Here is a 24,578-nt window from a genome sequence, read left to right as displayed (position 1 = left end):
ACTGTGGAATTGCACTCTTTTGCAATTTCACCGCACTTGGAATTTTTTTCCCGTTTTCCAGTACACGATATGTTAAAACCAATGGAGTCGTTCAAAAGTACAACTTGTTCCACAAACAAAAAGCCCTCACATGGCCATATTGACCAAAAAATAAAAAGTTATGGCTCTGGGAAGAAGGGGAGCAAAAAACAGAAATTCAAAAACTGAAATACCCCTGGTCCTTAAGGGGTTAAAGGGGTTTACAAGTTCATGTCTTAAGGAGTAAACCACTCCCTGTTTGCAGGAGGTGTAAGGCATTCCTGAAGATTGACAGTTCGGGCAGTTAGCATGGCTGAACTGACAGGTTGAACTCCTGCTTCCCGATGTTGTAAGCAGAAACAGCTTTGCCTCTGGAACATTGGAAACCCAGCAATCTGGCCAGATTCAGAAAAGTGCTTGCAAGCTTTATACACCCCCTTGCAAAAATTATGGAATCACCAGCCTTGGAGGATGTTCATTCAGTTGTTTAATTTTGTAGAAAAAAGCAGATCACGGACATGGCACAAAACTAAAGTCATTTCAAATGGCAACTTTCTGGCTTTAAGAAACACTAAAAGAAATCAAGAACAAAAAATGTGGTAGTCAGTGGGGGAACCACTGTTTGGACGCACGACAGGGCTCGGAAGGGAAGGAGCGCCATTTGACTTTTTCAATTAAAAATTGGCTCCATGTGGACACCATGTCGCGTTTGGAGAGCCCCTGTGTGCCTAAACATTGGAGCTCCCCCACAAGTGACACCATTTTGAAAACTAGATCCCCAAGGAGCTTATCTAGATGCATAGTGAGCACGTTGAACCCCCAGGTGCTTCACAAATTGATCCGTAAAAATGAAAAAGTACTTTTTTTTCACAAAAAATTTCTTTTAGCCTCAATTTGTTCATTTCCACATGGGCAACAGGATAAAATGGATCCTAAAATGTATTGGGCAATTTCTCCTGAGTACACTGATACCTCACATGTGGGGGTAAACCACTGTTTGGGCACACGGTAGGGCTCAGAAGGGAAGGAGCGCCATTTGACTTTTTGAATGAAAAATTAGCTCCAATCGTTTGTTGACACCATGTCGCGTTTGGAGAGCCCCTGTTTGCCTAAACATTGAAGCTTCCCCACATGTGACCCCATTTTGGAAACTAGACCTCCCAAGGAACTAATCTAGATGTGTGGTGACCACTTTAAACCCTCAAGTGCTTCACAGAAGTTTATAACGCAGAGCCGTGAAAATAAAAAAATCATTTTTCTTTTCTCAAAAATTATTTTTTAGCCCACAATTTTTTATTTTTACAAAAGTAACAAGAAAAATTGGACCCGAAAAGTTTTTGTCCAGTTTGTCCTGAGTAAGCTGATACCCCATATGTGGGGGGAAACCAGTGTTTGGGCACACGTCGGGGCTTGGAAGGGAAGTAGTGACTTTTGAAATGCAGACTTGATGTAATGGTCTGCGGGCGTTATGTTGCATTTGTAGAGCCCCTGATGTGCCTAAACAGTAGAAACCCCCACAAGTGACCACATTTTAGAAACTAGACCCCCCAGGGAACTTATCTAGTTATGTGGTGAGCACTCTGAACCCCCAAGTGCTTCACAGAAGTTTGCAACGCAGAGCCGTGAAAATAAAAAATCATTTTTCTTTCCACAAAAATTATGTTTTAGCAAGCAATTTTTTATTTTCACAAGGGTAACAGGAGAAATTGGACCCCAATAATTGTTGCCCAGTTTGTCCTCAGTATGCTGGTACACCATATGTGGGGGTAAACCACTGTTTGGGTGCACGTCGGGGCTCGGAAGGGAGGGAGCACCATTTGACTTTTTGAATGCAAGATTGACTGGAATGAATGGTGGCGCCATGTTGCATTTGGAGACCCCTGATGTGCCTAAACAGTGGAAACCCCTCAATTCTAACTCCAACACTAACCCCAACACACTCCTAACCCTAATCCCAACTCTAGCCATAACCCTAATCACAACCCTAACACCAACACACCCCTAACCACAACCCTAACCCCAACACACCCCAAACCCTAATCCCAACCCTAACCCCAACACACCCCTAACCATAACCCTAACCACAGCCTAATCTTAACCCTATTTCCAACCCTAGCTCTAATTCCAACTCTAACCTTAAGCCTATGTGCCCACGTTGCGGATTCGTGTGAGATTTTTCCGCACCATTTTTGAAAAATCCGCAGGTAAAAGGCACTGCATTTTATCTGCGGATTTACCGCGGATTTCCAGTGTTTTTTGTGCGGATTTCACCTGTGGATTCCTATTGACGAACAGGTGTAAAACGCTGCGGAATCCGCACAAAGAATTGACATGCTGCGGAAAATACAACACAGAGTTTCCGCGCGGCATTTTCCGCACCATGGGCACAGCGGATTTGGTTTTCCATAGGTTTACATGGTACTGTAAACCTGATGGAAAACTGCTACGAATCTGCAGGGGCCAATCCGCTGCGGATCCGCAGCCAAATCTGCTGCAGATCCGCAGCCAAATTCTCACCGTGTGCACATAGCCTAATTCTAACCCTAACCCTAGTTCTAACCCTAATTCTAGCCGTTACCCAAACCCTAACCCTAAGGCCAGATTCACACTGCGCTAGCAGCAGCCCGTTCAGCACATACGCTAACGGGCTGCTGCTAGCGCAAGTGCCGACGTTTGCATTCCGCTAGCGCAGATAGAGCATCTGCTAGCTCTATCTGCGCTAGCAGTGACGGACCTGGAAACGCTGCAGCCAGCGTCTCCGGGTCCATCACTCAATGACGGCACATCCCTAGCGTACACCCATTGTGGGCGTGCGCTAGTGATGCGTCCGACATTGCTGTCAATGGCGGCCGTAACGGACTACGTTACACCGCGTTTATGCCGCAGTGTGAACTAACCCTAACCCTAGTGGGGCAAAGAAAAAAAAAATTCTTTATTTTATTTTTGTTCCTACCTGTGGGGGTGATAAAGGGGGGGGAGGTTATTTATTATTTTTTTTATTTTGATCGCTGTGATAGAACCTATTACAGCGATCAAAATGTACTTGTAATGAATCTGCCGGCCGGCAGATTCCTCGGGCACACTGCGCATGCGCCCGCCATTTTCCAAGATGGCGGCGCCCATGCAGCAGCCGGATGGACACCGGGAGGCACACGGGAGGTCGGTAAGTATGATGGGGGGATCGGACAGCGGGGGGAGCAGACAGGAGGACGGAGGGGAGCGGAGGACAGGAAATGACAGGACAGAGGACGGAGGGGAGGTGATCGGTGGCGGTGGGGGGGGGGGGGCACATCGCGATCTCCAGCCATGGCTGATGCTATTGCAGCATCGGCCATGGCTGGATTGTAATATTTCACCAATTTTCATTGGTGAAATATTACTATTGCTCTGATTGAAAGTGAAAGTGAAACGTCACTTTCAACAGCCAATCAGAGCGATCGTAGCCACAGGGGGGGGGGAGGGGTGAAGCCACCCCCCCTGGGCTAAAGTACAACTCCTCCTGACCCTGCAAGCTGGGTGAAATTACAGTTAACCCTTTCACCCGGCCTGCAGGAGCCCAATCCGGCCATGACGCATATGCTGCGTCACAGGTCGGATTGGCACAGGTTTTCATGACGCATACGGTGCGTCAAAGGTCGGGAAGGGGTTAAAACCTGGCAATTGAATTACCAGCTTTTCTGCTATATCGCGCTGAAGTAAATATAAATATATGGAGAGAGAGAGATTTCCCATTGACCCTACTCAACCTTAAAAAAGTAAAAGTCGCTCAACCCTAGTCCACGGTAACAAGGAGAACTGCTTGAATTATCCTAGGGCTTTTAAGATTGCCTTTTGAAGATGGTAGGTCCTTGAGTATTAGGTAGCATTAGGTCGCATCGTTTCAGTTGCCTTAAAGGGAACCTTCTATTTCCGGTCGGGTTGGTGGCAGATCTTCAGAATTATAGATTGCTGTATATCAGCCCTTAAAGGTGGTGGCTGTGTCTGAGATCAGCCAAACCTGGTGACAGGTTCGCTTTAAGTTGGTCAGAAGATTTTGTCTACTTCACATGGCTCTGCTCCAGCCAAGTGTCTATCGTCTTCTCTGCTACTCCTGACTTGCATGCTGCAACCAGCATCATTTCCAAGCTCAATTTAGCTTACTAGATCTTGTCCACACCAACCTCTGAGCAAGGAAATGAGCAGACTTCTCACAACTGTCCTCAGTCTTGTTGACACTTGGCCTATGCAATCAAGGTAACACATCACTTGAAATATTTCTCCAGTTTGGCAAAATTTTATTGCATTCCTGCAATTTACTCCTTCCTTGCTGAAAGTCACTTATCAATGCTTGATCAGAGATCATAGCTCCCACATGCCTTTTCTGTACAGATACAAACATCCTCAATTTTAAAGGCACTGTACCTGCAAATAAGATATGTATATATTATTGTTATTATTATTATTATTCATGACTTTCCTTTGCATATCAAACATAACAAAGGATCATGTTGTATTCAGTTCACTTCACTGGTCAGCTAGAAGAAGTCAGATCACTTGTTTGTGCCGTCAGCACCCTCTTTCAAGGATCGAGGAAGAAACTCTGTGTACTATGACTCTAACCTCTGAATTAACAAAATATTAAAGATAATTTCTGTAACCTTCACTTCATGTTGCTTTTTCAGAAAATGTACCCTAATTGTTACAATCTGAGCATAATTTCCACTCATGACTAATAGCAAATGCATACTGTACATCCGCTTATTTTCCATGTCCTTATGAATAGTGCAAGGCTTTAGATCAGCATTGAACATCCATTATTTGTCCATAACAGGGTAGATAAGCAGGCTGCTCAGCTCACTTCTGTAACCTCACTAACAGGTCAGCAGCACTAAAGGCTTCTTTATCCACATCAACCAGAAGAGAGGCCATTGGTAATGGCTCTAAATGTGTTCCTGATTGTTCAGCTACACGTATTTCTAGAATATTTAAGTCTGATATTTCACACTAGTTAAAAAGTGAGGAGAAAAGTATAAATCTTAAGCATGCGTGGAAGTAATCTAAGCGACCCATGTAACAGTATAAAGTAGTGCGCAAAATATTAGCACCGTTGCCCATTCCATGACCAGTAATCTATGGGGGGGTTTTCTTGTTGATGGTATATGGAATACTGGGGTATTATATACATTCCTTTACTACTAGACATAAATATGTTTTTTTTTTTTTTTGCCTGGTCTAAATGCTGCTGTTCTGACTACGTTAAATCTAGTACAAGTGCTTCTCACTAAATTAGAATACCATCAAAATTTATTTCAGTTATTCAATACAAAACGTGAAACTCATATATTATATAGAGTCATTACAAACAGTGATCTATTTCAAGTGTTTATTTCTGTCAATGTTGATGATTATGGCTTACAGCCAACGAAGACACAAAAGTCATTATCTCAGTAAATTAGAATAATAAACAAAAAACACCTGTAAAGGCTTCCTAAGCTTTTAAAAAGGTCCCTTAGTCTGTTTCAGTAGGCTCCACAATCATGGGGAAGACTGCTGACTTGACAGATGTACAGATGGCAGTCATTAACACACTCCACAAGGAGGGTAAGCCATAAAAGGTCATTTCTAAAGAAGCTGGCTGCTCACAGAGTGCTGTATTATTATTATTACCGTATTTATTATTATTTATTGTTATAGGCCCATTTATTCCATGGCGCTTTACATGTAAGGAGGGGTATACATAATAAAAACAAGTACAATAATCTTAAACAATACAAGTCATAACTGGTACAGGAGGAGAGAGGACCCTGCCCGCGAAGGCTCACAATCTACAAGGGATGGGTGAGAATACAGTAGGCGAGGATAGAGCTGGTCGTGCAACGGTTTGGTCAATCGGTGGTTACTGCAGGTTATAGGCTTGTCGGAAGAGGTGGGTCTTCAGGCTCTTTTTGAAGCATATCCAAGCATAATAATAATAATAATAATTTTTATTTATATAGCGCCAACATATTCCGCAGCACTTTACAATTAAACGGGGACATGTACAAACAATAAATTCGGTACGAGTTAAGACAATTTAAACAGTCACTCAAGCTTACAATCTACAAGGAAATGCGGGGACACAATAGGCGAAAAGTGCTTGTTATTTCAGGTCTGGCAATTATAATAAATAGGGATTTTCATACAAAGCTGCATGATCCGGTCATCAGCCAGTGTGTTTAAGTGCAATAGTCAAGTATCAAGTGTAGTTATCATGTGTATGGAGGGTGTGGAGACAGATGAATAGTAGGGTGCAGATTCAGATTAATATTTGGAAGGAGGGAACAGGGCAAAGTTAGTTTACTGAGTAGTTGATGTGGTAGGCTTGTTTGAGGTGATGGGTTTTCAAAGCGCGCTTGAACAGGTCGGGGCTAGGTATCAGTCTGATCTGATCGTCTGGGGAAGGGCATTCCAGAGAGCTGGCGCAGCACGAGAGATGTCTTGGAGACGGAGGTGTGAGGTTCAGATTACAGGGGATGTTAGTCTTAGGTCATTGGTAGAACGGAGGGCATGTGTAGGGCGATAGACAGAGATGAGAGAGGAGATATAAGGCAGTGCAGAACTGTGGAGAGCTTTGTGGGTGAGAGAGATGAGTTTATACTGGACCCTGTAGCGAATGGGTAGCCAGTGTAATGACTGGCACAAGATGGCGGCATCGGTGAAGCAGCTGGACAGAAATATGACTCTGGCTGCAGCATTCAACATGGATTGGAGAGGAGAAAGTTTGGTAAGAGGGAGACCGATCAGAAGAGAGTTGCAGTAGTCCAGACGGGAATGAATAAGAACGACAGTAAGAGTCTTAGCAGTTTCAACGGTGAGAAAAGGTCGGATTCTGGAGATGTTTTTAAGATGCAGGTGACAAGAGTGAATGAGTGATCGGATATAGGGAGAAAAGGAAAGTTTGGTGTCGAATATGACCCCAAGACAGCAGGCATGCTGCTTGGGAGTTATGGTTGAACCCTCCAGGGTAATTTTGATGTTGGGTAGAGTGAGGTTAATAGAAGGGAGAAACACAAGAAGTTCCATTTTACAGAGATTTAGTTTCAGGTAGAGGGAGGACATGATGTTAAAGACAGCAGACAGACAATCCTTGGTATTATGACTTAGGGTAGGGGTGATGTTGGGGGAAGAAGTGTATAATTGGGTGTCATCAGCATAGAGATGATACTGGAACCCAAATCTGCTGATTGTTTGTCCAATAGGGAGAAGAGAAGGGGGACTAGGACTGAGCCTTGCGGAACCCCGATAGTAAGGGGACGAGGAGAGGAAGAGGAGCCAACAAAAGATACAGTGAAGGAGCGGTCAGAGAGGTAGGAGGAGAACCAGGAGAGGGCTGTGTCCTTGAGGCCTATAGAGCGGAGCATAGTGAGGAGGAGCTGGTGATCCACAGTGTCAAATGCGGCAGAGATCCAGGAGAATAAGCAGAGAGCAATGACCTTTGGATTTAGCTGTTATTAGATCATTAGAGACTTTAGGGAGGGCAGTTTTAGTGGAGTGTAAAGAGCGGAAACCAGGTTAGAGACAGGTCTGTAGTTAGCAGTGCAGTTCTGGTCCAGGGATGGCTTTTTAAGTAAAGGGGTTATGATGGCATGTTGAAATGAAGAGGGAAAGATACCTGAAGAAAGTGAGAGGTTAAATATTTTAGTCAGGTGAGTGGTGACCACTGGTGAGAGAGACTGCAGGATATGTGAAGGAATGGGGTCACTGTTGCAGGTTGTAGGCCGAGCAGAAGTGAGGAGCTGGAAACTTCTTCTTCTGAAACAGGCTCAAAGATGTCTAGTGAGCTTGAGGTGCGGCAGGGAAGGGGATCCAGGCACTGATTGCGCTGAGATATTCTGATGGATGTGGTTGATTTTTTTCTAAGAAATAAGTGGCCAGATCCTCACCGCTGAGGTTGGTGATGGGGGCCTGTACTTTAGATTTCAGGAGGGAGTTTAAGGTTTCAAAAAGTCGTTTTGGGTTGTTGGATAGTGAGGTGATGAGGGTGGTGAAGTATTATTGTTTGGCCAGATAAAGGGCAGATTTATAGGTTTTGAGCATGAACTTATAGTGAATGAAGTCTTCTGCTAAGAGAGATTTTCTCCACTGCTGCTCTGCACACCTTGAGCAACGCTGAAGAAAACGTGTTTGCATAGTGTGCCAGGGCTGCCGTTGTCTGTGTCGGGTCTTTCTGCGTGTAGAAGGTGCTGCTTCATCTAGGGCATTCTTCAGTGTATTATTGAAGTGTGACAATGCTAAGTCTGGACAGGAGAGGGAGGAGATGGGGGCTAGAGATGTGTGGAGATTGTCCATAAGCTGCTGGGTATTAATGGTACGTGTATTTTGATAAGTGTGGTAAGTGGGGGTGTCCCGGGTGAGGAGACAATTCTTGACAGAGAAGGAAAGAAGGTTGTGGTCTGAGAGCAGGAGAGGGGAGTTAGCAAAGTCGTGCAGCGAGCTGGGACGGGAGAAAACCAGGTCCAAAGTATTCCCGTCCTCATGCGTAGGAGAATTAGTAAACTGTGAGAGGCCTAATGAAGAAGTTAGAGAAAGAAGATGAGAGGCAGATTGGGAGAGGGGATCATTGATGAGGATGTTAAAGTCTCCCATGATGAGGGCGGGGATGTCACAGGATAGAAAGTGAATAAGCCAGGTGGCAAAGTGATCTAGAAACTGGCGGGAGGAGCCTGAAGGGCGATAAACAACCGCCACTCGCAAGGAGAAGGGCTTAAAGAGTCTGACGGCGTGGACTTCAAAGGCGGGAAATGTGAGTAAGGGAACCGGGGGGATGACCTGGAAAGCACATTGTGATGAAAGGAGCAAACCAACACCTCCACCCTGTCTGTTCTCAGGTCTGGTGGTATGTGAAAATTTCAGCCCACCAAACGAGAGTGCGGCAGCAATGGTGGTGTCTGAATGCTGGATCCTGGTTTCTGTAATAGCCAGAAGGTTAAGGGAATTAGAGAGGAAAAGATTGTGAATGTAAGTTTGTTTGTTACACACAGACCGTGCATTCCAGAGAGCATAGTGGAAAGCGATATGAGAAGGTATGCACTGAATGTTAATAAGATTAGCAGGGTTTCTATATGTAGCTGGAGGAGAGTAATGTATGCTGGTGGAGGGAGGCCCAGGGTTGGGGGAAATGTCACCTGCAACTAGTAGAAGGAGAAAAAACAGAAAGAGCAGGTGGTGGGATAATTTGAATGAATGTTTTGAGTGCTGCATGGCGGTAGTGGCTGGTTTGGAGTGGGTAAGAAATGTCAGTAGAGCCTCAGAGTTATACATGGGAGAGGGGAGAAGGGAGGGGTGGATATAGAGAAAGTGCCCAGAATGTGTTAAAGGGAGGGCGAGTTGTGAGAAAGCAGAAGTAAAAACAAATAAGAAGCAGATTGATATGATCAATGCATAATGTAGTATGACTGACCAAGAAGAAGGATGGTTTGAAAAAATTATGCACCTTACCTGTTTCCTGCCCTGTCCAACTGCCATTTTCTAACTGCGAAGCACTTTAAACTGTTGCACTTAAAATCTGTTGCACATGCGAACCCACGCGCTTGCTATCCCAGCCAGACTAAATATATATGAAATGGAGTGACTGCTAGCATCAGGAACCAAATGGTCACAATCAGCAATTAACCAATTAGCATAAGACCAGAGCAGGCATTACTATGGAGGGTAAACAAACAATGCTGAACAAGCATATTAATGGAAAGTTCAGTGGAAGGAAAAAGTGTGGTAGAAAAAGGTGCACAAGCAACCGGGATAACCGCAGCCTTGAAAGGATTGTTAAGAAAAGGCCATTCAAAAATTTGGGGGAGATTCACAAGAAGTGGACTGCTACTGGAGTCATTTCTTCAAGAGCCACCACACACAGACGTATCCAGGACATGGACTACAAGTGTCGCTTTCCTTGTGTCAAGCTACTCATGACCAATAGACAACGCCAAAAGTGTCTTACCTGGGCCATGGAGAAAAAGAACTGAACTGTTGCTCATAGGTCCAAGGTTTTGTTTTCTGTTGAAATTAAAGTTTGCATTTCATTTGGAAATTAAGGTCCCAGAGTCTGGAGAAAGAGTGGAGAGGCCACAATCCAAGCTGCTTGAGGTCTAGAATGAAGTTTTCACAATCAGTGATTGTTGTGGGAACCATGTCATCTGCTGGTGTAGGTCCACTGTGTTTTATCAAGACCAAAGTCAATGCAGCTGTCTAATAGGAAATTTTAGAGTCCCTCATAGGGTTGAGCGAAACGGGTCGTTCATTTTCAAAAGTCGCCGACTTTTGGCAAATTCGGGTTTCATGTGCGTGGTCGGCCATGCGGTACGCGACTTTCGCGCCAAAGTCGCGTTTCAATGACGCGAAAAGCGCCATTTCTCAGCCAATGAAGGTGAACGCAGAGTGTGGGCAGCGTGATGACATAGGTCCTGGTCCCCACCATCTTAGAGAAGGGCATTGCAGTGATTGGCTTGCTGTCTGCGGCGTCACAGGGGCTATAAAGAGGCGTTCCCGCCGACCGCCATCTTACTGCTGCTGATCTGAGCTTAGGGAGAGGTTGCTGCCGCTTCGTCAGAAGCAGGGATAGCGTTAGGCAGGGTCCATTAACCCTCAAACCGCTTGTGCTGTAGCGATTTCTACTGTCCAACACCACCTTCGGTGTGCAGGGATAGTGGAAGCTACATTTTTTTTTTTCTCAGCGCTGTAGCTCATTGGGCTGCCCTAGACGGCTCCCTGATAGCTGCATTGCTGTGTGTAAGCCGCTGTGCAAACCAACTGCTTTTTTCAAAGCACAAATCCTCTTGTTCCTTCCTTTCTGCACAGCTATCTTTTTTGTTTGTCCACACTTTTTATTTAATTTGTGCATCAGTCCACTACTTATTGCTGCCTGCCATACCTGGCTGAGATTACTGCAGGGAGATAGTAATTGTAGGACAGTCCCTTTTATTTATTTATTTATTTATTTTTAATTCTCCCTACAAAGAATAAGTTGTGGGAGATTAAGATTGGCATTTCTGCTAGAGTGCCATCCCTGTGTGTGCCATCTCTCTCACATAGTGGGCCATAGAAAGCCTATTTTTTTTTTTGGTTGATTTGGTTTCTAAATTCTACCTGAAAAAATCAATAAATCAATCAGTGGGAGATAAATATTGGCCTCTGGGCTTATCTGACTCCTGTGTGTGCCATCTCTCACTCAGTGGGCCATAGAAAGCCTATTTATTTTTTTTGTTGATTTGGTTTCTAAATTCTACCTGAAAAAATCAATAAATCAATCAGTGGGAGATAAATATTGGCCTCTGGGCTTGTGTGCCACTCCTGACTCCTGTGTGTGCCATCTCTCACTCAGTGGGCCATAGAAAGCCTATTTATTTTTTTGGTTGATTTGGTTTCTAAATTCTGCCTGAAAAAATCAATAAATCAATCAGTGGGAGATAAATATTGGCCTCTGGGCTTGTGTGCCACTCCTGACTCCTGTGTGTGCCATCTCTCACTCAGTGGGCCATAGAAAGCCTATTTTTTTTTTTTCTTGATTTGGTTTCTAAATTCTACCTGAAAAAATCAATAAATCAGTCAGTGGGAGATAAATATTGGCTTCTGGGCTTGTGTGCCACTTCTGACTCCTGTGTGTGCCATCTCTCACTCAGTGGGCCATAGAAAGCCTATTTTTTTTTTTTTTGGTTTCTAAATTCTCCCGGAAAAAATCCATTTATTTTATTTGGTTTCAAAATTCTTCCTGAAAAAATCATTTTATTTTATTTTGTTTCTAAAGTCTCCCTGAAAAAAAAAATAAAAAATGGGAGATTAACCCCTCTGTGACCTTAGACGTACTATCCCGTCGAGGTGCCCTGGGCTTATCTGACCCTGGACGGGATAGTACGTCATAGCCGATCGGCCGCGCTCACGGGGGGAGCGCGGCCGATCGCGGCCGGGTGTCAGCTGCTTATCGCAGCTGACATCCGGCACTATGTGCCAGGAGCGGTCACGGACCGCCTCCGGCACATTAACCCCTGGCACACCGCGATCAAAGATGATCGTGATGTGCCGGCGGTGCAGGGAAGCACCGCGCAGGGAGGGGGCTCCCTGCGGGCTTCCCTGAGCCCCCCGCAGCAACGCGATGTGATCGCGTTGCTGCGAGGGTCTCCTCACCTCCCTCCCTGCTCGAGCCCCGGATCCAAGATGGCCGCGGATCCGGGTCCTGCAGGGAGGGAGGTGGCTTCACAGAGCCTGCTTAGAGCAGGCACTGTGAAGGCTGCAGCGCTGCATGTCAGATCAGTGATCTGACAGAGTGCTGTGCAAACTGTCAGATCACTGATCTGTGATGTCCCCCCCTGGGACAATGTAAAAAAGTAAAAAAAAAATTTTCCAAATGTGTAAAAAAAATAAAAAAAAATATTCCAAAATAATGAAAAAAAAAAAAAAATATTATTCCCATAAATACATTTCTTCATCTAAATAAAAAAAAAACCAATAAAAGTACACATATTTAGTATCGCCGCGTCCGTAACGACCCGACCTATAAAACTGTCCCACTAGTTAACCCCTTCAGTAAACACCGTAAGAAAAAAAAAAAAAAACGAGGCAAAAAACAACGCTTTATTATCATACCGCCGAACAAAAAGTGGAATAACACGCGATCAAAAGGACAGATATAAATAACCATGGTACCGCTGAAAGCGTCATATTGTCCCGCAAAAAAAGAGCCGCCATACAGCATCATCAGCAAAAAAGTAAAAAGGTTATAGTTCTGAGAATAAAGCGATGCAAAAATAATTATTTTTTCTGTAAAATAGTTTTTATCGTATAAAAGCACCAAACCATAAAAAAATGATATAAATGAGGTATCGCTGTAATCGTACTGACCCGAAGAATAAAACTGATTTATCAATTTTACCAAACGCGGAACGGTATAAACGCCTCCCCCAATAGAAATTCATGAATAGCTGGCTTTTGGTCATTCTTCCTCACAAAAATCGGAATAAAAAGCGATAAAAAAAGTCACGTGCCCAAAAATGTTTTCAATAAAAACGTCAACTCGTCCCGCAAAAAACAAGACCTCACATGACTCTGTGGACCAAAATATGGAAAAATTATAGCTCTCAAAATGTGGTATTGCAAAAAATATTTTTTGCAATAAAAAGGGTCTTTCAGTGTGTGACGGCTGCCAATCATAAAAATCCGCTAAAAAACTCGCTATAAAAGTAAATCAAACCCCCCTTCATCACCCCCTTAGTTAGGGAAAAATAAAAAAAAATGTATTTATTTCCATTTTCCCATTAGGGCTAGGGTTAGGGCTAGGGCTAGGGTTAGGGCTAGGGTTAGGGCTAGGGTTAGGGCTAGGGCTAGGGTTAGGGCTAGGGTTAGGGCTAGGGCTAGGGTTAGGGTTAGGGCTAGGGTTAGGGCTAGGGTTAGGGCTAGGGTTAGGGTTAGGGTTAGGGCTAGGGTTAGGGCTAGGGTTAGGGCTAGGGTTAGGGCTAGGGTTAGGGTTAGGGTTAGGGCTAGGGTTAGGGCTAGGGTTAGGGCTAGGGTTAGGGTTAGGGTTGGGGCTACAGTTAGGGTTGGGGCTAAAGTTAGGGTTAGGGTTTAGATTACATTTACAGTTGGGAATAGGGTTGGGATTAGGGTTAGGGGTGTGTCAGGGTTAGAGGTGTGGTTAGGGTTACCGTTGGAATTAGGGTTAGGGGTGTGTTTAGATTAGGGTTTCAGTTATAATTGGGGGGTTTCCACTGTTTCGGCACATCAGGGGCTCTCCAAACACGACATGGCGTCCGATCTCAATTCCAGCCAATTCTGCGTTGAAAAAGTAAAACAGTGCTCCTTCCCTTCCGAGCTCTCCTGTGTGCCCAAACAGGGGTTTACCCCAACATATGGGGTATCAGCGTACTCAGGACAAATTGGACAACAACTTTTGTGGACCAATTTCTCCTGTTACCCTTGGGAAAATACAAAACTGGGGGCTAAAAAATAATTTTTGTGGGAAAACAAAAAGATTTTTTATTTTCACGGCTCTGCGTTATAAACTGTAGTGAAACACTTGGGGGTTCAAAGTTCTCACAACACATCTAGATAAGTTCATTGAGGGGTCTAGTTTCCAATATGGGGTCACTTGTGGGGGGTTTCTACTGTTTAGGTACATTAGGGGCTCTGCAAACGCAATGTGACGCCTGCAGACCAATCCATCTAAGTCTGCATTCCAAATGATGCTCCTTCCCTTCCGAGCCCTCCCATGCGCCCAAACGGTGGTTCCCCCCCACATATCAGGTATCAGCGTACTCAGGACAAATTGGACAACAACATTTAGGGTCCAATTTCTCCTGCTAACCTTGGAAAAATACAAAACTGGGGGCTAAAATATAATTTTTGTGGAAAAAAAAATATTTTTTATTTGCATGGCTCTGCGTTATAAACTGTAGTGAAATACTTGGGGGTTCAAAGCTCTCACAACACATCAAGATGAGTTCCTTAGGGGGTCTACTTTCCAAAATGGTGTCACTTGTGGGGGGTTTCTACTGTTTAGGTACATTAGGGGCTCTGCAAACGCAATGTGATGCCTGCAGACCATTCCATCTAAGTCTGCATTCCAAATGGCGCTCCTTCCCTTCCGAACCCTCCCATGCGCCCAAACGGTGGTTCCCCCCCACATATGGGGTATCAGCGTACTCAGGACAAATTGGACAACAACTTTTGGGGTCCAATTTCTCCTGTTACCCTAGGGAAAATACAAAACTGGGGGCTAAAAAATAATTTTTGTGGGAAAAAAATTTTGTTTTATTTTATGGCTCTGCATTATAAACTTCTGTGAAGCCCTTGGTGGGTCAAAGTGCTCACCACACATCCAGATAAGTTCCTTAGGGGGTCTACTTTCCAAAATGGTGTCACTTGTGGGGGGTTTCAATGTTTAGGCACATCAGTGGCTCTCCAAACGCAACATGACGTCCCATCTCAATTCCTGTCAATTTTGCATTGAAAAGTCAAACGGCGCTCCTTCCCTTCCGAGCTCTCCCATGCGCCCAAACAGTGGTTTACTGCCACATATGGGGTATCAGCGTACTCGGGACAAATTGGACAACAACTTTTGAGGTCCAATTTCTTCTCTTACCCTTGGAAAAATAAAAAATTGGGGGCAAAAATATAATTTTTGTGAAAAAATATGATTTTTTATTTTTACGGTTCTGCATTATAAACTTCTGTGAAGCACTTGGTGGGTCAAAGTGCTCACCACACCTCTAGATAAGTTCCTTAGGGGGTCTACTTTCCAAAATGGTGTCACTTGTGGGGGGTTTCAATGTTTAGGCACATCAGTGGCTCTCCAAACGCAACATGGCGTCCCATCTCAATTTCTGTCAATTTTGCATTGAAAAGTCAAACTGCGCTCCTTCCCTTCCGAGCTCTCCCATGCGCCCAAACAGTGGTTTACTGCCACATATGGGGTATCAGCGTACTCAGGACAAATTGGACAACAACTTTTGAGGTCCAATTTCTTCTCTTACCCTTGGAAAAATAAAAAATTGGGGGCAAAAATATAATTTTTGTGAAAAAATATGATTTTTTATTTTTACGGTTCTGCATTATAAACTTCTGTGAAGCACTTGGTGGGTCAAAGTGCTCACCACACATCCAGATAAGTTCCTTAGGGGGTCTACTTTCCAAAATGGTGTCACTTGTGGGGGGTTTCAATGTTTAGGCACATCAGTGGCTCTCCAAACGCAACATGGCGTCCCATCTCAATTCCTGTCAATTTTGCATTGAAAAGTCAAATAGCGCTCCTTCCCTTCCGAGCTCTCCCATGCGCCCAAACAGTGGTTTACTGCCACATATGGGGTATCAGCGTACTCAGGACAAATTGGACAACAACTTTTTGGGTCCAATTTCTCCTGTTACCCTTGGTAAAATAAAACAAATTGGAGCTGAAGTAAATTTTTTGTGTAAAAAAGTTAAATGTTCATTTTTATTTAAACATTCCAAAAATTCCTATTAAACACCTGAAGGGTTAATAAACTTCTTGAATGTGGTTTTGAGCACCTTGAGGGGTGCAGTTTTTAGAATGGTGTCACACTTGGGCATTTTCTATCATATAGACCCCTCAAAATGACTTCAAATGAGACGTGGTCCCTAAAAAAAAATGGTGTTGTAAAAATGAGAAATTGCTGGTCAACTTTTAACCCTTATAACTCCCTAACAAAAAAAAAAATTGGTTCCAAACGTATGCTGATGTAAAGGAGACATGTGGGAAATGTTACTTATTAAGTATTTTGTGTGACATATCTCTGTGATTTAATTGCATAAAAATTCAAAGTTTGAAAATTGCGAAATTTTCAAAATTTTCGCCACATTTCCATTTTTTTCACAAATAAACGCAGGTACTATCAAAGAAATTTTACCACTATCATGAAGTACAATATGTCACGAGAAAACAATGTCAGAATCACCAGGATCCGTTGAAGCGTTTCGGAGTTATAACCTCATAAAGGGACAGTGGTCAGAATTGTAAAAATTGGCCTGGTCATTAACGTGCAAACCACCCTTGGGGGTAAAGGGGTTAATATTGCCCTTTCTGCTTGTGTGCCAGTCTTGACTCCTGGGTGTGCCATCTCTCTCTCTCAAATAGTGGGCACTGGGCCATAGAAAGGCAATTTTTTTTTTTTGCTTTCTAAATTCTCCCTGAAAAAAAAAAATACAGTGGGAGATTAATATTGACATTTGTGCTTGAGTGACAGTCCTGCGTGTGTGGCATCTCTCTGATTTGGTGCCAGAGAAAACAGAGTGTGTAACATTGTGCCTGATTTTCCTTGCGGTATCGAAATCATACTGAAGTTATAGCTCACCGTGTAAGTTGTTTGACAGCAACAAATACCGTTACTTTGGTTAAGTTTTTAAAACAATGAGGAAGTCTGGTGGAAGAGGTCGTGGCCGTGGGCGTTCATTGTCAGCTGGTAATGATGGTAGTGGTAGTGGAGCATCAGGTGGTCGTGGGAAAAGAAATATTGCACCCAAGTCTGGAGCTGTGGAGCCAGGTTCGTCGTCTGGCTACAGAAGGCCTCGAACGCTCCCTTTTCTGGGAGTAGGAAAACCACTTTTAAAGCCGGAGCAGCAAGAGCAAGTTTTGGCTTACCTTGCAGACTCAGCCTCTAACTCTTTTGCCTCCTCTTTTGAAACTGGTAAATGTAAAAGCAGCGCTTCGTTAGTGGATGTTCACGGTCAGGGACAAGTCGCTTCCTTGTCCTCTTCAGCAAAAACAACAACAGAGAAGGATGCAGCAGGCGACACAACGGGTTACTCCATGGAGCTTTTTACACATACCGTCCCTGGCTTAGAAAGTGAAGCAGTTAACAGGCCATGCCCATTACAAGTTGAATCTGACATGGAGTGCACTGATGCACAGCCACAGCCAGACTACTATGCTGGTCCTTTGACTCAGACCACAACATTGCCCTCGCAGGGTACTGATCCAGAATCAGACCCTGATGAGACTATGTTGCCCCATCACGAACGCTCTACCACCGACTTACACGGTGACACAGACGAAGTTGCTCACGAGCTAGAAGAGGAGGTTATAGATGACCATTGGGGGAACAGGGTGCAGGCGGCAGTAGTTCTGAAGCGGAGGAGGAGGGGCCGCAGCAGGCATCAACATCGCAACAGGTTCCATCTGCCGGGCCATTATCTGGCCCAAAACGCGTGGCAAAGCCAAAAACTGTTGGAGGACAGCATGTCCATCCGGTTTAAGCTCAGTCTGCAATGGCTGAAAAGGGATCCGAGGCTCGAAAGAGTGCAGTCTGGCATTTTTTTAAACAACATCCAATTGATCCGCACAAAGTCATCTTTCAAAAATTTTCAACTAGCTTAAGCAGAGGTCAGAATCTGAAAAGTCTCAATACAAGTTGCATGCATAGACATTTAACCACCATGCATTTGCAAGCCTGGACTAACTACCAAACGTCCCTTAAGGTTGTAGCACCCTCGGCCAATGAAGCTAGTCAGCAACGCTACATCCCTTCCGTCACTGTAAGGCCACCATTTTCCGCACCACCAGCAGTATCTGTGCAGGTTTCTTTGCCAACCCAAAGCAGTCAGGGTCAGGAAATCACCAGTTTCGTAGGAGGAAATACTGCATCTAGGGCACCGGCGGAAACAATACCGTCTCCAACCGTCTCTCAGTCTGCCATGTCCACCGGCACATCCGCTAGTTCCACGATCTCCAGCTCTCCAGTCCAGCTCACCCTACATGAGACTCTGGTTAGAAAAAGGAAGTACTTATCCTCGCATCCGCGTACACAGGGTTTTAACGCCCACATAGCTAGACTAATCTCGTTAGAGATGATGCCCTACCGGTTAGTTGAAAGCGAAGCTTTCAAAGCCCTGATGGAGTACGCTGAACCACGCTATGAGCTACCCAGTCGACACTTCTTTTCGAGAAAAGCCATCCCAGCCCTGCACCAGCATGTTAAAGAGCACATCGTCCATGCACTCAGGCAATCTGTGAGTACAAAGGTGCACCTGACTACAGATGCATGGACCAGTAGGCATGGCCAGGGACGTTACGTGTCCATCACGGCACACTGGGTGAATGTGGTGGATGCAGGGTCCACAGGGGACATCAATTTCGGGACAGTTGTGCCTAGCCCACGGTCTAGGAAACCGTTGGCTGTAGGCGTTTGCACCCCCTCCTCCTCCTCGTCCTCCTGCAGAAGGGAGAGCTCTTCCACAGACCGCAGTCGCCCAACCACTCTATCGGCAGCTGTCACTGTTGCACACCAGTTGTCCCATTATGGCCCAGCTACTGGCAAGCGTCAGCAGGCTGTATTGGCTATGAAGTGTTTGGGCGACAACAGACACACCGCGGAAGTTCTGTCCGAGTTCTTGCAGCAAGAAACGCAGTCGTGGCTGGGCACAGTAGATCTTGAGGCAGGCAAGGTAGTGAGTGATAACAGGAAGGAATTTCATGGCTGCCATCTCCCTTTCCCAACTGAAACACATTCCTTGCCTGGCTCACACCTTAAACCTGGTGGTGCAGTGCTTATTGAAAACTTTTCCTGGGTTCTCTGACCTGCTCCTCAAAGTGCGTGGACTTTGCTCACATATCCGCCGTTCGCCTGTACACTCCAGCCGTATGCAGACCTATCAGCGGTCTTTGAACCTTCCCCAGCATCGCCTAATCATAGACGTTGCAACAAGGTGGAACTCAACACTGCACATGCTTCAGAGACTGTGCAAACAGAGGCGGGCTGTTATGTTTTTGTGGGAGGATACACATACACGGGCAGGCAGTAGGATGGCACAAAAAAGGAAGAAAAAAGAATGGACCAAAACAGGCCTGCACAACCATATAACAAGATAACAAAGCATGTTTATTGAACACCACAAAAAACACATAAAAACACTTAAAATACAACCATGTATAAAACACCCCAATGTATCCTGGTAGAAAAGCAGCAATCTATATATAATATATAGCATCAGACCATCCCAAATATCTAATCACATATGCCGATAGACCTAAATGTACCATAGAAAAGAGAGATCAATACAATAAGATGTCATATATAAACAATGGTACATAGAATAGAGACTCCTAAATCAAAATACAGTACCTAAGCCCAGGGATAATAGTCAAATGCATATTATATATCCACAAAAAATAATAACCGGGCTCAAGATACATAAATAACCAAAGAGTGGCCCAGATGGAATAAAGCCTGAATGATTATGGAGATGGCATGCCGCTGAATAAATACTCAGCTGGTTTTGAGCAGATGATGAAAAAATCGAACCAGAGGATCAAAAGATTAGAATGGTGCTGCAGAGCCACATGCCATAAATGGCCAGCCAGTGATCAGAAGGGGGTGTAAAGACCGGACCCCACGCGTATCGCCGCCGCAGCGGCTTCGTCAGGGGAAGTGAGGTATGTGGTGTACAACCCACGTATAAATAGAGGCATAATTGCATACCGGTGTGCCGCTCCATAGGAAAGGGAGGAGGGGGCGGAGATGACATGCAGCCGCATGTGGAACAGGAGAAGATATACGGAGGCCTCCGTAGGACAAAGACGGCGCGTGCGCAGACGCGGCTCCATGATTTGAGCCGCACTGCGCATGCGCCAAGAGAGCAGACGCTCTAATAGAACGGGCAAAGCGCCAGAGTACATGGGAAGATGTATGGTGTGTGGGAGAACCCCCCGGGGGACAGAGGAAAAGGGGAGAAATAATCCCAATAGACCCACCATACCACTGAAGTGGCGCCCCCAGAGAAAACCTGTTAAACAGGAGATAGAGGGCGTAAGGAGTGGACAACAGATTGTCTCATATGGAGACCCGTGGACAATGGACCGGACCTAGAAAGAAAAAACATGTAACCAAAAAACACACACATCTTATTATGTTAAACAAAACATTACAAATAAATGCTGCATGTTGATGAAAAAGAACTCAAAATCTGAGTCCCGATTGTCACTTATGTGGATCCATGAAAACAGTTCTTCCCATACGTAACTGTCCATCACCAATGACGTAGAAAGAAAACATCCATGTCCTTTTTCACTTTCACCTCGCAGATAGTAAGCCCCCAAACACTCCAATGAGGATTCTAGGTATAGTAAGTGTCCCGAAATAACCCCAGGTCATGCACAGGAGAAATCCGATAGATGGAGATGATGAAGATAGCTTGATGCAAATAGATCCGCTCTAGACGTCACGTTCCATGTGGAGTGAATCCAATGGCTATGGTCCCTTTTCATAGAGAAGTCTAATATAAGTCCATCCTTGGTCCATGGTAAATGTGCCTCCTAGATCACCCTTACTCCAATATGATGAAAAACAGGGAGGAACAGTGTCCATGTTCACTTCAAAAACCCATAGGGCAGGAACGAACGGATCAGGTCCCGATAGATGGCTAGAGGCAAAAAACAGGCGAAAGTAAATAGAGAGCAACCATATATTTAAAACACTAGACAAATCCGATGAAACGGAGAAGAAAAAATATATATGTATGGTTAGTCTGACTCCAACTCCGTGGATAAACCTACTGTCCCAGGAACCCCGTAAAAAGGAGTTCCTCATTTAAACCCGCAGGGGCCACCGTGTGTAACTTGAAGATCCATTTGGACTCAATTTGGAGTAGGAGATTACGTTTATCACCCCCTCTCTCATTGGGGGCAAGTTTCTGCAGACCCACCACCTTCAAATTAGCTGAGGAACCTCCATGTTTGACCAAAAAATGATCGGCCACCGGGGTAAGAGCCCTGCCCTTTTTCTGATCTGATGCTGCCAAATGTATTGTAGAGATGTGTTTCTGGGCCCGCTTCCTAAGTTCTTGGGTGGTCTGCCCAACATAAACCATCCTACAAGGGCAGATAATGGCATAGATCACATCCCTAGATCTACAATTGATGTAAGACCTAAGGGAGTGTCTAGTGAGAAGGATGGGGTGAATAAAAAGGTCGCGGGTTGAAACCATGTGGGGACAGATGTTACAGTCCCCACATGGGAATGACCCCCTCAGAGTAATACCCCTATTCAGCTTGACCGTCGGTCTTTTGAAATGACTCCGGGTAAGGATGTCCCTAAGATTAGGTGCCCGTCGTGCTGTAAGAAGGGGTCTATCACTGGTGACCTCTGAAGTCTGTATATCTGTCCGAAGGATCTGCCAGTGTTTAGACAAGATGTCACTCACCTGTTTCCAATTGTTATTAAAATCGGTAATGAACCTAGTCTGTCTCTCTTGATTCTGCCTCTTAGAAGATAGAAGCGACCTCTGATCCTGCGCCCTTGCCCTTTGGTAAGCTGTGGAAATAATACGCTTAGGGTAACCCCTATGTCGGAACCGATCCGAAAGTTCGCAGGCCTGAACCGAAAAATCGGTGTCAAGGGTGCAATTACGTCTGGTGCGTAAAAACTGTCCAGTAGGGACACCCACCTTGGTATGCCATGGGTGGAAGCTGGAAAATTCCAAAAGCGAATTCGTTGCCGTGGGCTTTCTGAAAAGGTCGGTAGCCAAATGTTGCTCATGTGAAAATACCCTCAAATCCAGAAAGGTGGTATCACTGGCGGAAATAGAAAACGTAAGAAAAATATTAACAGAATTGATGTTTAACTCGTTAAAAAAAATACTTATGGGTGGCGAATCCAGTAACGGCAACATTTTATATGTTGCCGAAAATCCATAAAGACAGTACTAGACCCCCCGGCAGACCCATCGTGTCAAGCGTTGGCAGCATGTGTGAGAAGGCAGGTGAGTACCTAGACTTTTTTCTGCAGCCTATTGCCTCATCTCTTCCTTCATTCATTCGGGATTCCTCACACTTTATCAGCATGTGTAGCCAGGTGGTACTTCCCACTAATAATTTTTTGTTAGTCACCTGTGATGTGGAATCACTTTATTCGAACATTGGCCATCAGGACGGGATAGGGGCATTAGCGCATTTCCTCGACAAGAAGACTTCTTTGGATAGAGGCCATGATTCCTTTCTCCTCGACTTGATGTCCTTTGTTCTTCATCATAATTTTTTCCTTTTCGACAGAGTCTATTATTTACAGCGATCAGGCGTGGCGATGGGCGCGAAATGTGCACCAGCCTATGCTAATATCTTTTTGGGCTGGTGGGAGGAAACTTTTGTTTATTCATCCCCATCATTCGCTGCCCACGTCCACGCCTGGTATCGCTTTATAGACGACGTCTTTATCATCTGGAAGGGTACGGAGGAGGAATGTGTCATGTTTTTTAACGAGTTAAACATCAATTCTGTTAATATTTTTCTTACGTTTTCTATTTCCGCCAGTGATACCACCTTTCTGGATTTGAGGGTATTTTCACATGAGCAACATTTGGCTACCGACCTTTTCAGAAAGCCCACGGCAACGAATTCGCTTTTGGAATTTTCCAGCTTCCACCCATGGCATACCAAGGTGGGTGTCCCTACTGGACAGTTTTTACGCACCAGACGTAATTGCACCCTTGACACCGATTTTTCGGTTCAGGCCCGCGAACTTTCGGATCGGTTCCGACATAGGGGTTACCCTAAGCGTATTATTTCCACAGCTTACCAAAGGGCAAGGGCGCAGGATCAGAGGTCGCTTCTATCTTCTAAGAGGCAGAATCAAGAGAGACAGACTAGGTTCATTACCGATTTTAATAACAATTGGAAACAGGTGAGTGACATCTTGTCTAAACACTGGCAGATCCTTCGGACAGATATACAGACTTCAGAGGTCACCAGTGATAGACCCCTTCTTACAGCACGACGGGCACCTAATCTTAGGGACATCCTTACCCGGAGTCATTTCAAAAGACCGACGGTCAAGCTGAATAGGGGTATTACTCTGAGGGGGTCATTCCCATGTGGGGACTGTAACATCTGTCCCCACATGGTTTCAACCCGCGACCTTTTTATTCACCCCATCCTTCTCACTAGACACTCCCTTAGGTCTTACATCAATTGTAGATCTAGGGATGTGATCTATGCCCTTATCTGCCCTTGTAGGATGGTTTATGTTGGGCAGACCACCCAAGAACTTAGGAAGCGGGCCCAGAAACACATCTCTACAATACATTTGGCAGCATCAGATCAGAAAAAGGGCAGGGCTCTTACCCCGGTGGCCGATCATTTTTTGGTCAAACATGGAGGTTCCTCAGCTAATTTGAAGGTGGTGGGTCTGCAGAAACTTGCCCCCAATGAGAGAGGGGGTGATAAACGTAATCTTCTACTCCAAATTGAGTCCAAATGGATCTTCAAGTTACACACGGTGGCCCCTGCGGGTTTAAATGAGGAACTCCTTTTTACGGGGTTCCTGGGACAGTAGGTTTATCCACGGAGTTGGAGTCGGACTAACCATACATATATATTTTTTCTTCTCCGTTTCATCGGATTTGTCTAGTGTTTTAAAGATATGGTTGCTCTCTATTTACTTTCGCCTGTTTTTTGCCTCTAGCCATCTATCGGGACCTGATCCGTTCGTTCCTGCCCTATGGGTTTTTGAAGTGAACATGGACACTGTTCCTCCCTGTTTTTCATCATATTGGAGTAAGGGTGATCTAGGAGGCACATTTACCATGGACCAAGGATGGACTTATATTAGACTTCTCTATGAAAAGGGACCATAGCCATTGGATTCACTCCACATGGAACGTGACGTCTAGAGCGGATCTATTTGCATCAAGCTATCTTCATCATTTCCATCTATCGGATTTCTCCTGTGCATGACCTGGGGTTATTTCGGGACACTTACTATACCTAGAATCCTCATTGGAGTGTTTGGGGGCTTACTATCTGCGAGGTGAAAGTGAAAAAGGACATGGATGTTTTCTTTCTACGTCATTGGTGATGGACAGTTACGTATGGGAAGAACTGTTTTCATGGATCCACATGAGTGACAATCGGGACTCAGATTTTGAGTTCTTTTTCATCAACATGCAGCATTTATTTGTAATGTTTTGTTTAACATAATAAGATGTGTGTGTTTTTTGGTTACATGTTTTTTCTTTCTAGGTCCGGTCCATTGTCCACGGGTCTCCATATGGGACAATCTGTTGTCCACTCCTTATGCCCTCTATCTCCTGTTTAACAGGTTTTCTCTGGGGGCGCC

This window comes from Ranitomeya imitator, chromosome 4 (assembly GCF_032444005.1).
Source record: "Ranitomeya imitator isolate aRanImi1 chromosome 4, aRanImi1.pri, whole genome shotgun sequence".
NCBI lineage: Eukaryota > Metazoa > Chordata > Amphibia > Anura > Dendrobatidae > Ranitomeya > Ranitomeya imitator.
The sequence above is the reverse complement of the archived record's forward strand: the minus strand, read 5'-3'. Positions refer to the sequence as shown.